The following is a 14,197-nucleotide window of genomic DNA, read 5'->3' as shown; positions in this document are numbered from 1 at the left end:
TTACAGGCGTGAGCCATCGCGTCCGGCCCCAGCTTCTTTTTTAGAGACAGTCTCCCACTGTCACACGGGCTGGCATGGAGTAGTGAGATCTTGGTGCACCATGCCAAAGTGTTGCAGCCTGGAACTCCCGGGCTCAAGTCATCTCCAGGAGCACACCACAAGCCTGGCTACTTTTTTTTTTTCTTTTTTGGTAGACATGGAGTCTCGCTATGTTGCCCAGGCTGGTCTCAAACTCCTGAGCTCAAGCCATCCTCCTGCATTGGCCTCTCAAAGTGCTGGGATTACAGGAGTGAGCTCCTGCACCCGGCCCAGCCTCTTTACGTCTACTCCCTCGTGGGTTCCCTGTCCAGAGACCCACATCTGGAGCAGGGTGAGGAGTCACAGCAGGTCCCAGCCCTCGCTCCAGGGCTCAGCTCAGATGATGTGAGCCTGGGGCAGCACCTCTGGGCATAGTGGGCTCTGGCTGGCAGGACAGGGCAGGCTGGCCCAGATCTGGGGGTCTCTGCTGGGTGTTAGGAGATTTGTGGAATCTTTGTGCTGCTTCTGGGGTGGAGGGGCAATTCCGGGCCTCTCCAGGCCTGTCCTGCCTTTTCTTTCTTTTTTTTTTTTTGAGATGAAGTCTCGCTCTGTCACCCAGGCTGGAGTGCAGTGGCGCAATCTCAGCTCCCTGCAACCTCTGCCTCCTGGGTTCAAGAGATTCTCCCGCCTCAGCCTCCTGAACAGCTGGGATTACAGGCACCTGTCACCATGCCTGGCTAATTTTTGTATTTTTAGTAGAGTCAGGCTTTCTCCATGTTGGCCAGGCTGGTCTCAAATTCTGAGACAGGAGAATTGCCTGAACCCGGGAGGCGGAGTTTGCAGTGAGCCGAGAGTGCACCACTGCAATCCAGCCTGAGCAACAGAGTGAGATAAGATCTCAAACAAACAAACAAAAAGGCAGGACAGGCCTGTAGAGGCCTGGAACTGCCCCTCCACCCCAGGAGGGATGTTGTCTGGGGCTTGCTGACCTCACAGTCTGTAAGATCAGGCAGCCCCTGGCTGCCCAGGAGTGAATTATTTCCAGGCGCCATCATCACTCCAGCTCTAGAATCAACTCAGAGTTTGGCAGGTGCAGCTTTTAACTGCTCCATCGAAAGGGTGGAGAGAGAAGCAAAAGCTGCCCACAGAAAGGTGACAGGAGACCCCAGAGCTGGGTCCAAAGAGCCTCTTGGTGATGGGGAGAGCCACCGAGAGGAGGAGGGACAGGAGGGTTGGGGAAACTGGAGCTCCAGCCCAGGGACAGAGCCCCAGACCACCCAAGCCCTATGCCACCCTGGCAGAGCCCAGGGCAGGGCAGGGATCAGTCTGGCCCCCTATACACCTCCCCACCCTTCCCACATGCACATACCAGGACCTGGGGGGTTGTGACAGTGCCAGAGGTCAGGGGTTGGCAGGGGAGGGAGGGGAGGGTAGAAGCAGAATAGCAGAGGGATGTGGGAGAGGCTGGGCTGGTCTCAGCCAGTCTGTCACTGGCCCTCAAAGCTCAGAATGCCTGATATGCGAGCTAAGCTCATACTGCCCTCCCAGGGAAGTTGCCCCCAGGAAATATGGGGAGACCTCTGAGTGTAGCTCCCCTGGGGCATGGAGGGCATATCAAGGCAATGGGGGATGGGTGGGGAACAGCATCACAGCTATAAGTGTGCCTGATCTGGCTGGGCATGGTGGCTCACCCCTGGAATCCCAACACTTTGGGAGGCTGAAGGGGGAGGATCACCTCAGGTCAGGAGTTCAAGACCAGCCTGGCCAACATGGCAAAACCCCGTCTCTACTAAAAATACAAAAATTAGCCGGGTGTGGTGACGCGCGCCTGTAATCCCAGCTACTCAGAGGTTGCAGTGAGCTGAGATCAGGCCACTACACTCCAGCCTGGGTGACAGAGCAAGACTTTCTCTCAGAAAAAAACAAAAAACAAACAAACAAACAAAAACTGTCCCTGATCTGTAAATGTCTAGTGCAAATTAGAGAAAGGAACTGCAGGCTGGGCGCACGGGCTCACACCTGTAATCCGAGCAGTTGGAGAGGCCGAGGTGGGACATTTGCTTGACACCAGGAGTTAGAGAGCAGCCTGGGCAACATAGTGAGACCCCATCTCTGCAAAAAAAAAAAAAAAAAAAAAAAAAAGCCAGATGTGGTGGTGTGCACCTGCAGGAGGATCACCTGAGCCCAAGAGTTCAAGGCTGCAGTGAGTTACGATCACACCACTGCACTCCAGCCTGGGCGACAGAGCAAGACCTTGTCTCAAACAAACAAAATTTTTTAAAGAGAAATGAAAAGGTGTTCCCCACTGGGTGCGGTGGCTCACGCCTGTAATTCCAGCACTTTGGGAGGCCAAGGCAGGTGGATCATGAGGTCAGGAGTTTGAGACCAGCCTGGCCAACCTGGTGAAACTCCGTCTCTACTTAAAATACAAAAAATTAGCCGGGCATGGTGGTACATGCCTGTAGTCGCAGCTACTCGGGAGGCTGAGGCAGAAGAATCGCTTGAACCTGGGAGGGAGAGGTTGCAGTGAGCCGAGATTATGCCATTGCACTCCAGCCTGGGCAACAGAGCGAGACTCCGTCTCAAAAAAAAAAAAAAAGAAAAGGCATTCCCTTCATGCCTCAGTGAACTCATTCATTTGGGCAGGTACCTGTCCCAGAAACTGGCTGGCCCAACCCCTCAGCTTACAGAGGGGAACTTGAGGCCCAACCAGGACTGCATTTGGCCAGGGTCACCCAGCAGGTCTGGGTAGAGGAGGAGCAGGGTGCGTGCACTCCACCCCAAAGTGTGCACTGTTCTACCCATCAACCGATGCCCTGGGTGCCAGTGCTGAGGAGCCCAGGGATGGAGACCCATGCACGAGCAGAGATCACTCCATTCCTGGCACGCTCTTCCTGGTCGAGACCTCTGGTTCTCTTTCGCTTTCCAACTTGCCAGGTGACTTTGGACCTCGCCGTGCCCATCTAACTGTGCCTCTCAGGGGCGAGCCATATTTTCATGGGCTGCTTACAAGAGATAGCTCTGCCAACTGCCAGTTGGTGCTGGGAGAGTTGGCAGTATGACAAGTGCCGGGAATCCCTGGCTTGGCTGAGAAGGGACGGCTCTGGATCAATAACAGACTCGTGGGATGGCCTCGGGCAGGAGCACGACGGTGGGAGAGCCTCCCTGGCTGGCCTGCAAACCAAAAGCAAGTGTCCAGCCAGGGCTCCCTACTCTCAACCCAGGGAGAAAAGAGCACGGCTGGGGACCCTGGGAAAAACAGACTCCCTCTGGCCGGGGTTCCTAGAGCAAAACAGCCCCTCCTGCCCTTCTTCTCAGCTGGGTACAGCAGCTGCCCAGCCTAGGATGACAGTAACAGTATCAACAGCAGACTCTGGTAGAAGGAAGCCTTCCCCCTCCCCGCCCACTGCCCCAGGACTGAACAAGGGTGCAGAGCCTGCCAGGAAGGACTGGGATTAAAGAATGAATCAAGGCCGGACACAGTGGCTCATGCCTGTAATCCCAGCTCTTTGGGAGGCTGAATCGGGAAGATTGTTTGAGGCCAGGAGTTCAAGACCAACCTAAGCAACATGGTGAGTTCCCATCTTTACCAAAAAAGTTTTAAAAAATTAGCTAGGGCTGGGCGCAGTGGCTCACACCTATAATCCCAGCACTTTGGGAGTCTGAGGCAGGTGGTTCACCTGAGGTCAGGAGTTCGAGAACAGCCTGACCAACATGGTGAAAACCTGTCTCTACCAAAAATACAAAAATTAGCGAGACATGGTGGCGGGTACCTCTAGTCCCAGCTACTTGGGAGACTGAGGCAGGAGAATCTCTTGAACTTGGGAAGTAGAGGTTGCAGTGAGCCAAGATCGTGTCATTGCAATCCAGCCTGGGCAACAAGAGTGAAACTCTGTCTCAAAGAAAAAAAAAGTTTCTGGGCGTGTTGGCATGTGCTTATAGTCCCAGCTACTCAGGAAGCTGAGGCAGGAGGTTGAGGCTGCTGTGAGCTATGATCATACCACTGCACTCAGCCTGGGCAACATAGCGAGACCCTGGCTCTACTAAAAATAAAAAATTATCTGGGTGTGGTGGTGCCTGCAGTCAGAGCTACTTGGGAGGCTGAGGCGGGAGAATCTCTTAAGCCCAGGAGTTCGAGGTTACAGTGAGCTATGGACATGCCACTGCACTCCAGCCTGGGTGACAGAGCAAGACCTTGTCTCTAAAAAAAATAAAGAATTGATCAAGGAGGCTGCAATAGCTCTGTGTTTAGGAAAAGCCAGCCAGGCGAGGTGGCTCACACCTGTAATCCCAGCACTTTGGGAGGCCGAGACAGGCAGATCACCTGAGGTCAGGAGTTCGAGATCAGCCTGACCAATATGGTGAAACTCCGTCTCTACTTGAAAATACAAAAAAATTAGCCAGGCATGGTGGTGGATGCTCGTAATCACAGGTACTCAGGAGGCTAAGGCAGGAGAATTTCTTGAATCCAGGAGGCGGAGGTTGCCGTGAGCTGAGATAGCGCCATTAGTACTCCAGCCTGGGTGACAGGGCAAGACTCCGTCTCAAAAAACAAAAACAAAAACAAAACGGAAAAAGCCCTGGGCTGGGACCAGACCTTGGTTTGGGCCCGATGCACCCCGGCGGAGACATGGGCTGGGGTGCAGCCTGGCCCTGGGCTCGGTTTCCATTCTGAGACTTCACTTCTGGGGGACCTCTGATTGTCAATTGGTGTCGTCAGTCCCATGCAGGGTGAAGATCAAGGGGGAGTCGTGAATATTGGAAGCTACCCAGGTCCCCTAACAATTGTAGGAAGACCAAAGTTCCAGGGGGACTCCAGGATATGCGGATATTTCTGTGCATGACCAACAAGGGCCTGGGTGAGAAAGGCCTTCAGTCTGGCCCCTGACCCCAGGGCAGGCACTAAGTAACCCCTTTTTCCCCTACATCGTTCTGCTCTCCATATGATGGGCTCCTCAAAGTCCTCTTAGGAATGGCTGGGAGCGTCTATGTCTTCAGGCTGGCAGGACCACAGGATAAGGAGGTTGAAAACTTAATCAGGTGGATGGATGACAAAGAGGTCACTCCCACCGGGCACGGTGGCTCACACCTGTAATCTAGCACTTTGGGAGGCCGAGGCGGGCGGATCGCCTGAGCTCAGCAGTTCAAGACCACCCTGGGCAACATGGTGAAACCCCATCTCTATCAAAATACAAAAAACTTAGCCAGGCATGGTGGTGGGCACCAGTAGTCCCAGCTATTCAGGAGGCTGAGGCATGAGAATCGCTTGAGCCCAGGAGGTGGTCGCAGTGAGCCAAGATTGAGCCACTGCACTCCAGCCTGGGTGACAGAGCGAGACTCTGTCTCAAAAAAAAAAAAAAAAAAAAAAGGTTGGCTAGGCACGGTGGCTCATGCCTGTAATCCCAGCACTTTGGGAGGCCGAGGCAGGCAGATCACGAGGTCAAGAGTTCAAGACCAGTCATGACCAACATGGAGAAACCCCATCCCTACAAAAAATACAAAATCAGCCAGGCGTGGTGACAGGCACCCGTATTCCCAGCTACTTGGGAGGCTGAGGCAGGAGAATGGTGCTGAGCTCATGTGGTGAGCTGAGAAGGTGCCATTGCACTCCAGCCTGGGCAACAAGAGCAAAACTCCACCTCAAAACAAAACAAAGAAGAGGTCACTCCCTTTCCTGGATTCACCTACCCTCTCTTGGCCCTTATGCCCTCACTGGACCCCTTGTGAGTCACCATCTGCCCCACTGATTCTGTCCCTCCCTGATTCACCTCCACTACCTGACTGCACCCCTCCCAACACCACCAAGTCCCTCCTTGCACAGGAATTCCTTCCTTCCTTCCTTCCTTCTTCTTTTTTTTGAGACAGAGTCTCGCTCTGTTGCCTAGGCTGGAGTGCAGTGGTACCATCTCAGCTCACTGCAGCCTCCACCTGACGGGTTCAAGTGATTCTTGTGCCTCAGCCTCCAGAGTAGCTGGGATTACAGGTGTGCACCACCACACCCAGCTAATTTTTGTATTTTTAGTAGAGACGGGGTTTCACCATGTTGGCCAGGCTGGTCTCGAACTCCTGACCTCAGGTGACCCACCTGTCTTGGCCTCCCCAAGTGCTGGGATTATAGGCATGAGCCACCGTGCTTGGCCACTTCTTTTCTTTTTGTTTTCTTTTTTAGAGACTGGGTCTCACTCTGTCTCCAGGCTGGAGTACACTGGTGAGATCATAGCTCACCGCAGCCTCCAACTCCTGGGCTCAAGCAATCCTCCTATCCAGCCTTCCGAGTAGCTGGGACAACAGGTGTGCGCCACTATACCTGGTAAGTTTCTAAATTTTTGTAGAGATGGGGATCTCATTATGTTGCTCTGGAAGGTCTCAAACTCCTGGAATCAAGTGATCCCCCTGCCTCTGCCTCCCAAAGTGTTGGGATTACAGATGTGAGCTGCCTCACCTGTCCTGAAATCCCCATTTGTTGGCGTTCTCCCGTCTTCTCTGAGCCCCCAACCCACGACTGCACTTCCTCACTTCCCCAGGCTCCTCTCTCTTCTTTGAGGCCCCTTCCCTCTCTGAATCCCACCCCACCTGTCTCTGAGCCTTGATGCCCAAACTATCCCTTTGCAATTCCTCCCGTGGCCCCAAAGACCCCTCTTCTCCAGGTCTGCCCAGCCTGAAAGCCTTGAACCCTGGGAGCAGCCCCACAGACCGATCCCCTCAGCAGGGGGCGGTGGGCTCTGGGTGGGAGGAAGATAAATCAATCCCCACGCGGGCTCAGGTCAAGGTCAGGCAGGAAGCCTCATTCCCACACGGGGGATGGAACTCTGCCCAGACAGGCCCGAGACTGCCCCCTAGAGGACGCCCTGGGGCTGCGCACCCACATCGCCCCACTCTCAGGCCCAGATAGGACAGTAAGCGACCGCCCCCTGGTGCTCTCCCAGAGAGAATGAATTCCTCAGGCACTGACACTGCCCAGTCCAGAACCTTCAGGAATCTCTCCACAGATTCTGAGCCCTGTAGAGCGCAACCAGGGGCAATTGACTTGGTCCTGGCCAGGCATGGTGGCTCACACTCATAATCCCAGCACTGAGGCGAGAGGATCACTTGAGCCTAGGAGTGTGAGACCAGCCTGGCCAACATGGTGAAACCCCATTTCTACTAAAAATACAAAAATTAGCCGGGTGTGGTGGCGGGTATCTGTAGTCCCAGCTACTCGGGAAGCTGAGGCAGGAGAATTGCTTGAACCCGGGAGGTGGAAGTTTTAGTGAGTCGAGATCATGCCGTTGCACTCCACCCTGGGAGACAAAGCGAGACCCTGTCTCAACAACAATAAAAAGAAAAAGGCCCAGTCTTGAAAAACTGACACCTCCTCCACCGCCCTTGCCCCAGCCCCACACCCAGCATGCCTTTAGCCCGGTTATTCTCTGCCCTGGGCCTCTGTTTCCAAGGGCCTTCAAGCCTCCTTGAATTTCCCTCCTGGAGGACCCAGCCCACTCTCTCTGCCTTGGAAGGGTCTGGCAGCCAAGATCTGGGCCCTGGGAGTCTGCCCTGCCCTGTCGCACCCTCTGCTGCAGGAGGGTTGACCACTGTTTCCCTTCTGATCCTAATCAGAACTGCACGTATTAGGAGGCACCTGCTAGCTGCCAATCACTCGTTAGCTTATTAAATCCTCACAGCAACCCCACTCCACTGAGAGGCAGCACGAGATTGCAGTTATGCTTGCAGGAACTCATGTCACACTGCCTGGGTTCAATCCCACTTGGCCACTGACTTTTTAGCTGTGGGATCTTGGGCATGTTGCTAAGTCTCAGTTTCTTCATCTGCAAATGATGCAACTATATGAATTAATACCTAAGAAGTATTCTTATTATTATTACTTTTTTTTGAAAGAGTTTTATTCTTGTTGCCCAGGCTGGAATGCAATGGCATGATCTTGGCTCACCACAACCTCTGCCTCCTGGGTTCAAGCACTTCTCCTGCCTCAGCCTCCCGAGTAGCTGGGACTACAGGTACCCGCCACCATACCCGGCTAATGTATTTTTAGTAGAGATGGGGTTTCTCCATGTTGGTCAGGCTGGTCTTGAACTCCCGATCTCAGGTGATCCACTCACCTCAGCCTCCCGAAGTGCTGGGATTACAGGCATGAGCCACCATGATTGTCTTTTTTTTTTTTTTTTTGAGACAGGATCTTGCTCAGTTGACCAGGCTGGAGTGCAGTGGCGCCATTATGGCTCACTGCAGCCTTGAATTCCTGGACTCCAGCTATCCTCCTGCCTCAACTTCCCAAGTAGCTGGGACTACAGGTATTTGTCAATATGCCTGGCTAATTTTGTAATTTTTGGTAGGGACAGGGTCTCATTATGTTGCCCAGGCTGGTCTGGAACTCCTGGCTTCCAGCGATCCTCCTGCCTCAGCCTCCCAAAGTGCTGGGATTACAGGCTTAAGTCTCTGCACCCGGCCACTGTGAAGTCTTTAGAATGCTGCCCAGAGCAGATAGTAAGCACTCAGTCACTGCTAGACATTTTTGAGGTAGGTTGTATTATTCCCATTTTACAGATGTGGAAACTGACACTCTAAAAGGCTAAATACCTTAGGAGATTATGTCACTTAACTAGGACATGGTGGGATGAGAATCCAAATCCTGAGCTCTTAAGCTTTCATTCCCCAACAGCCCTTTATTCAGAAAAACGAGACATTGGGTTGGGCACAGTGGTTTTCACCTGTAATCCCAACACTTTGGGAGACTGAGGCTTGAGGTTAGGTATTCGAGACCAGTCTGGGCAACAGAGTGAGACTCTGTTTCTACAAAAAAAAAAAAAAAAAAAAAAGAAAGTCAGTTGGGTGTGGTGGTGCACACCTATAGTCTCAGCTACTCAGAGCCCAGGAGTTGGAGGCTCCAGTGAGCTATGATTGCACCGCTGCACTCCGGTACAGCCTGGGCAACAGAGTGACACCCGGTCTCTAAAAAAGAAAGAAAAAGGGCCGGGCGCGGTGGCTCAAGCCTGTAATCCCAGCACTTTGGGAGGCCGAGACGGGTGGATCACGAGGTCAGGAGATCGAGACCATCCTGGCTAACACGGTGAAACCCCGTCTCTACTAAAAATACAAAAAAAACTTAGCCGGGCGAGGTGGCAGGCACCTGTAGTCCCAGCTACTCGGGAGGCTGAGGCAGGAGAATGGCGTGAACCCGGGAGGCGGAGCTTGCAGTGAGCTGAGATCTGGCCACTGCACTCCAACTCCAGCCTGGGTGACAGAGTGAGACTCCGTCTCAAAAAAAAAAATAAAATAAAGAAAAATAAAATAGACATTGCTGAGTGACAGAAATCCCACCTTTCTAAACAGTCAGCAGCCACACTGAAGCTGATTTTTAATTCCTTTTTTTTTTTTTTTTTTTTTTTTTGAGACAGAGTCTCGCTTAGCCGCCCAGGCTGGAGTGCAGTGGCGCGATCTCGGCTCACTGCAAGCTCCGCCTCCCGGGTTCACGCCATTCTCCTGCCTCAGCCTCCCGAGTAGCTGGGACTACAGGCGCCCGCCGCCTCGCCCGGCTAATTTTTTGCATTTTTAGTAGAGACGGGGTTTCACAGTGTTAGCCAGGATGGTCTCGATCTCCTGACCTTGTGATCCGCCCGCCTCGGCCTCCCAAAGTGCTGGGATTACAGGCGTGAGCCACCGCGCCTGGCCTGATTTTTAATTCCTAAATCCAGCCTTGATAGTGACTTGCGCAACACGTCTCCCTCTACGCCTGAGATTATACAACTCTATAGGCAGGAGACGGGAAGGTGTTTTTATTCAATTCAAAAAACTGGGAGTTTTTATTCAATTTCTGACATCTTTCAGGACTGATGATGGCGGAGAGCCCTGGCCCTGGCTGGCCGCCGCTGTTCGATTCAAAGTTATCACCATCAGGACACGGTGGGAGGGAAGGGCATTTGAGCAGAGGACCTTGGAAGGCACACAGGAGGCTGATGGGGCTGTAACACCTGGGGCACGCGGGCAGCCGAGGTTGGACAGGCAGGGTGGGACCTAGCTGTGGAGGGCCTGGGATACCAAAGAGAGGCAGGGCTTGGCCTCAGTGTCCCCAGGACACCAGATCTGCTCCCTCCCTCACTGTTGCACCATGGCTCCCGCGTGTAAAGTGATGGAACCCGTCAGACCCAGGTCACCACCAGAAACCGCCCGGCTGTTGTGTGCATCGGGGGTCAGGAGTTTCCTCTTCTGCAATCTGGGAATAACGCAGACCTCCCAGGGCTGTTTCCAGAAGGAGAGATGTGTAGGTAAGAAAGGGTAGCAAACCAGTACGGGCCGGGACACGAGCGATCACGTCACTGTTCACATGGGGAAAAGAAGGGCAGGCGTGGGACCAAGGGCCCACCACGAGCCCAAGGCTCCGTCCTCCCAAGCACGTAACAAAGGTGCAGGCGGAAGACGGAGGAGAGAGGAGCGGGTGAAATTGGGAGATAAAGCTCCCCAGTGGATAGAAGGCCGGGTCTGCAACAAATGAAACCCTGGGGCCGCTGAGGGGGCCGATTCTGGGGCAGAGACCCAGGCCCTAGCAACAGGCCGACCATTGGCGGAGCGGGGACACGCTGGCCTGTGATTGGCTCTTACCATGCCCGAGGGGAAGGCGGCCGCCCCCGGGGCGGGGCTACAAACAAAGCCGTTGCCCCGCCCGGCCCACATCCGGGCTTCTGTGTAGTCCGGGTTCCCTGGACTCTGCGTGGTCCCAGCACGCGATCTTACGTCGAGCAACCCGGGGGACAGAGGCGAGCCAGTGCGTGCCGGGGCCAGGGCCGAACGGCTCGCCAGTGCAAAGCAGGCCCCTTGGGGAGACGGCAGGCAGCAAAAGGCTTCCTTGGCAGGGGTTCTGGGCGTTTGGGGAGGGGAGGTGCTCAGAGATAGGGCCGAGGATGGAGCTCCCAGGTGGGTTGGAGCCGTGGGTGGCTGGGCTCGAGGGCGCTGTTGCAGTCCGGGGTCTGGAAGAGGCGATCCCCGGGAAAGCCAGCTTCAGAGCCGGGAGAGGTCGGCAAGGGACCTACTGCAGGAGCCCCCAGGTGGGGGTAGGGAGGGGGCCCAGACCTGTGCCAGGAGGGATGCTGAATCCCCATCGCCTAGCTCCGGGGCCTTGCAAACCAGCAGCACTGCAGCATTTTGTAGCTCAAGGAATGGGGCAGGGGCGGCCAGACCAGCTGTGGCTGGTGCGTGATTGAGGCCCTGAGGGATGGGGCCAATGCTGTTTTGCTGTGTTTTGTACTTACTCAGTTTCATTTTGGCTGTCACCACTAGGCGAAAGAAATCGAAGCGCTAACGTACCACGGGGAGCAATGATGATTACTCATTTTGCCCCCGCCCCAGCAGCGGGAGGTGGCATTTGTTTGACTTTGGAGATTTGGACGGTATTTAGGGAGATTACATGAAAAAAAGACTCACCCCAAAATGCTTGCAGTCAGCTACAAGCTGCCCTGTCCTTTATACCTTTTAGCCTTTATTTCCTGAGTCTATCTTGTCTGCTTCTAATGTAGTCTCCTGATTTAGGGCAAGAGAATATTTTTCACTCTTGGTCTGCCCACTACCCACATTCCTTGTCCGAGGATTTACTCGGCAAACTTAGCAGGCAAAACCCCTTGTCAACTATAACACCAAAAAATACCGTCTCTTGGAAGGCAGTCTGCTTTGATAAACCTAATGGAATAAAAAATGAGTTTCCTATCTGGCTTTAAAGAACAGACAACCCAGCTGGGCGTGGTGGCTCACACCTGTAACCAACACTTTGGGAGACCGAGGCAGGAGGATCGCTTAAGCCCAGGCATTCAAGACCAGCCTGGGCAACATAGTATAGTAAGACCCAGTCTCTACAAAAAAAAAAAAAAAAATTTAAATTAGCCAGGCCAGACAGCCCAGCCAATTGGGACGCTGAGGCAGGATTCCTTTGAGTCTAGGAGGTGGAGGCTGTAGTGAGCTATGACTGCACCACTGCACTCCAGCCTGGTCAACAGAGCGAGATCCTATCTCAAAACAACAAAAAAACTGACAACCAATGAAACCTCATCTGTAAAATCTGGCTTCAGGTTAAGAGAGTAAAAAGAGGCTTTCGTGTGGCCAGGTGCGGTGGCTTATGCCTGGTAATCCCAGCTCTTCAGGAGGCCGAGGCGGGCAAATCACGAGGTCGGGAGTTCAAGACCAGCTTGGCCAAAATAGAGAAATCCTGTCTCTACTAAAAATACAAAAAAAATTAGCCAGGCGTGGTGGTGTGTGCCTGTAATCTACTTGGGAGGCTGAGGCAGGAGCATCGCGTGAACCTGGGAGGCGGAAGTTGCGGTGAGCCAGTATGGCGCCATTGCACTCCATCTCCGGGAGGCAGTGTGAGACTCTGTCTCAGAAAAAAAAAAAAAAAAAAAGACTTTCATGTATCTTATCAGCTCCTAAGAGCCAATGAGTGGTAGGGTAATTTACCCATCACAGTGGGAAGAACTAATTTAACACCAAGACTGTGATTCCCCTATTGCAGTTCCAGTATGAAGGAAGCGTCTCAGGCATGCTTCTGGTTCCTGAGTTAACTCTAGTGAATAAGATGGGCTGTGCTGTCTCCCCACCATAGGGGCAGAACAGCTGCAGACCACCAGGACCCAGCTGGCCAAGTGAGGATGTAAGTCAAAGCCAGTGCTTATTAAAGCACCTAATGCTGGCCGGGCGCGGTGGTTCAAGCCTGTAATCCCAGCACTTTGGGAGGCTGAGACGGGTGGATCACGGGGTCAGAAGATCGAGACCATCCTGGCGAACACGGTGAAACCCCGTCTCTACTAAAAAAAATACCAAAAAAAAAAAAAAACTAGCCAGGCGAGGTGACGGGCGCCTGTAGTCCCAGCTACTCGGGAGGCTGAGGCAGGAGAATGGCGTAAACCCGGGAGGCGGAGCTTGCAGTGAGCTGAGATCCGGCCACTGCACTCCAGCCTGGGAGACAGAGTGAGACTCCATCTCAAAAAAAAATAAAAATAAAAAATAAAGCACCTAATGCTGTACTTTTCCCATCCAGGGGAGGCAGGAGAGGATTGAGGAGGCAAATCCCTGAGCCCAGAAGACTCCAGTCAGAAAACAAGATGGTCCCCATGGGTAGTGGCCAGTCCCTCTGGCCTTTCAGAGCAGTGGCTTTGGCCTTGTCCACTTAGGTGACAGGCTCTGCTGCTGGTAGCTGCTTAAGAGCACAAAGTGAACCAGTGAGAAGGTTAAATGGAGGAGAAAGCAAAGTTTTTACACAAGACAAAAAAAAGTACCCCAACAAGGACAGGAAACAAGCTAAATGACATAGGCACAAACAACTGGACAAACCCAGAACGTGGGGCCTTAAGACTGGCAAGTAGCCTGGTCTCGAAGAAGCCAGTATCAGGCCCAGGCACAGTGGCTCATGCCCATTAATTCTAACACTTCAGGAGGCCAGGGTGAGAGGATCGCTTGAGGCCAGGAATTCAGGAACAACCTAGGCAGCATACCCATCTTTACAAAAAATAAAAATAGATTTATTGGAAGGCCATGTTGAAAAAAAAAAAGAAAAAAATTAGCTGGAAGTGGTGGTGCAGGCCTGTGGTCCCAGCTACTCCGGAGACTGAGTTGGGAGGACTGTTTGCGTCTATGAGTTGGAGGCTGCAGTGAGCTATGACTGTTGACTGCACTCCAACCAGGGCAACTGACACCCTGTCTCTTAAAAAAAAAAAAAAAAAAAAAAGGCAAAGAAACCTAATCTTGAAATGCAATTAATGAATTTTAATGGGAGTCTAGCTGGTGCGGGAGGGGGATTAGAAAAAGCTATCAAATGCATTCTGAGGACAATTTAGAGAAATTTGCATATGGGTTGATATTAGGGAATTATTAATTGGGTGATAACAGTATGGTGGTTATATTACAGAATGTCCTTTTTTTTTTTTTTTGAGACAGGGTCTCATTCTATCGCCCAGGTTGGAGTGCAGTGGCGCTATGTCAGCTCACTGCAACCTCTGCCTCCTGGGTTTGTGATTCTCGTGTCTCAGCCTCCTGGGTAGCTGGGACTATAGGCACGAGCCACCACACCCAGTTAATTTTTTTGGTATTTTTAGTAGAGACAGGGTTTCGCCATGTTGACTAGGCTGGTCTCGAACTCCTGACCTCAGGTGATCCACCCACCTCCCTCCCAAAATGCTGGGATTCCAGGTGTGAGCCACTGCGC

The sequence above is a fragment of the Macaca mulatta genome, chromosome 3 (genome assembly GCF_049350105.2).
Source record: "Macaca mulatta isolate MMU2019108-1 chromosome 3, T2T-MMU8v2.0, whole genome shotgun sequence".
Lineage (NCBI taxonomy): Eukaryota > Metazoa > Chordata > Mammalia > Primates > Cercopithecidae > Macaca > Macaca mulatta.
This window is presented reverse-complemented; position numbering follows the sequence as displayed.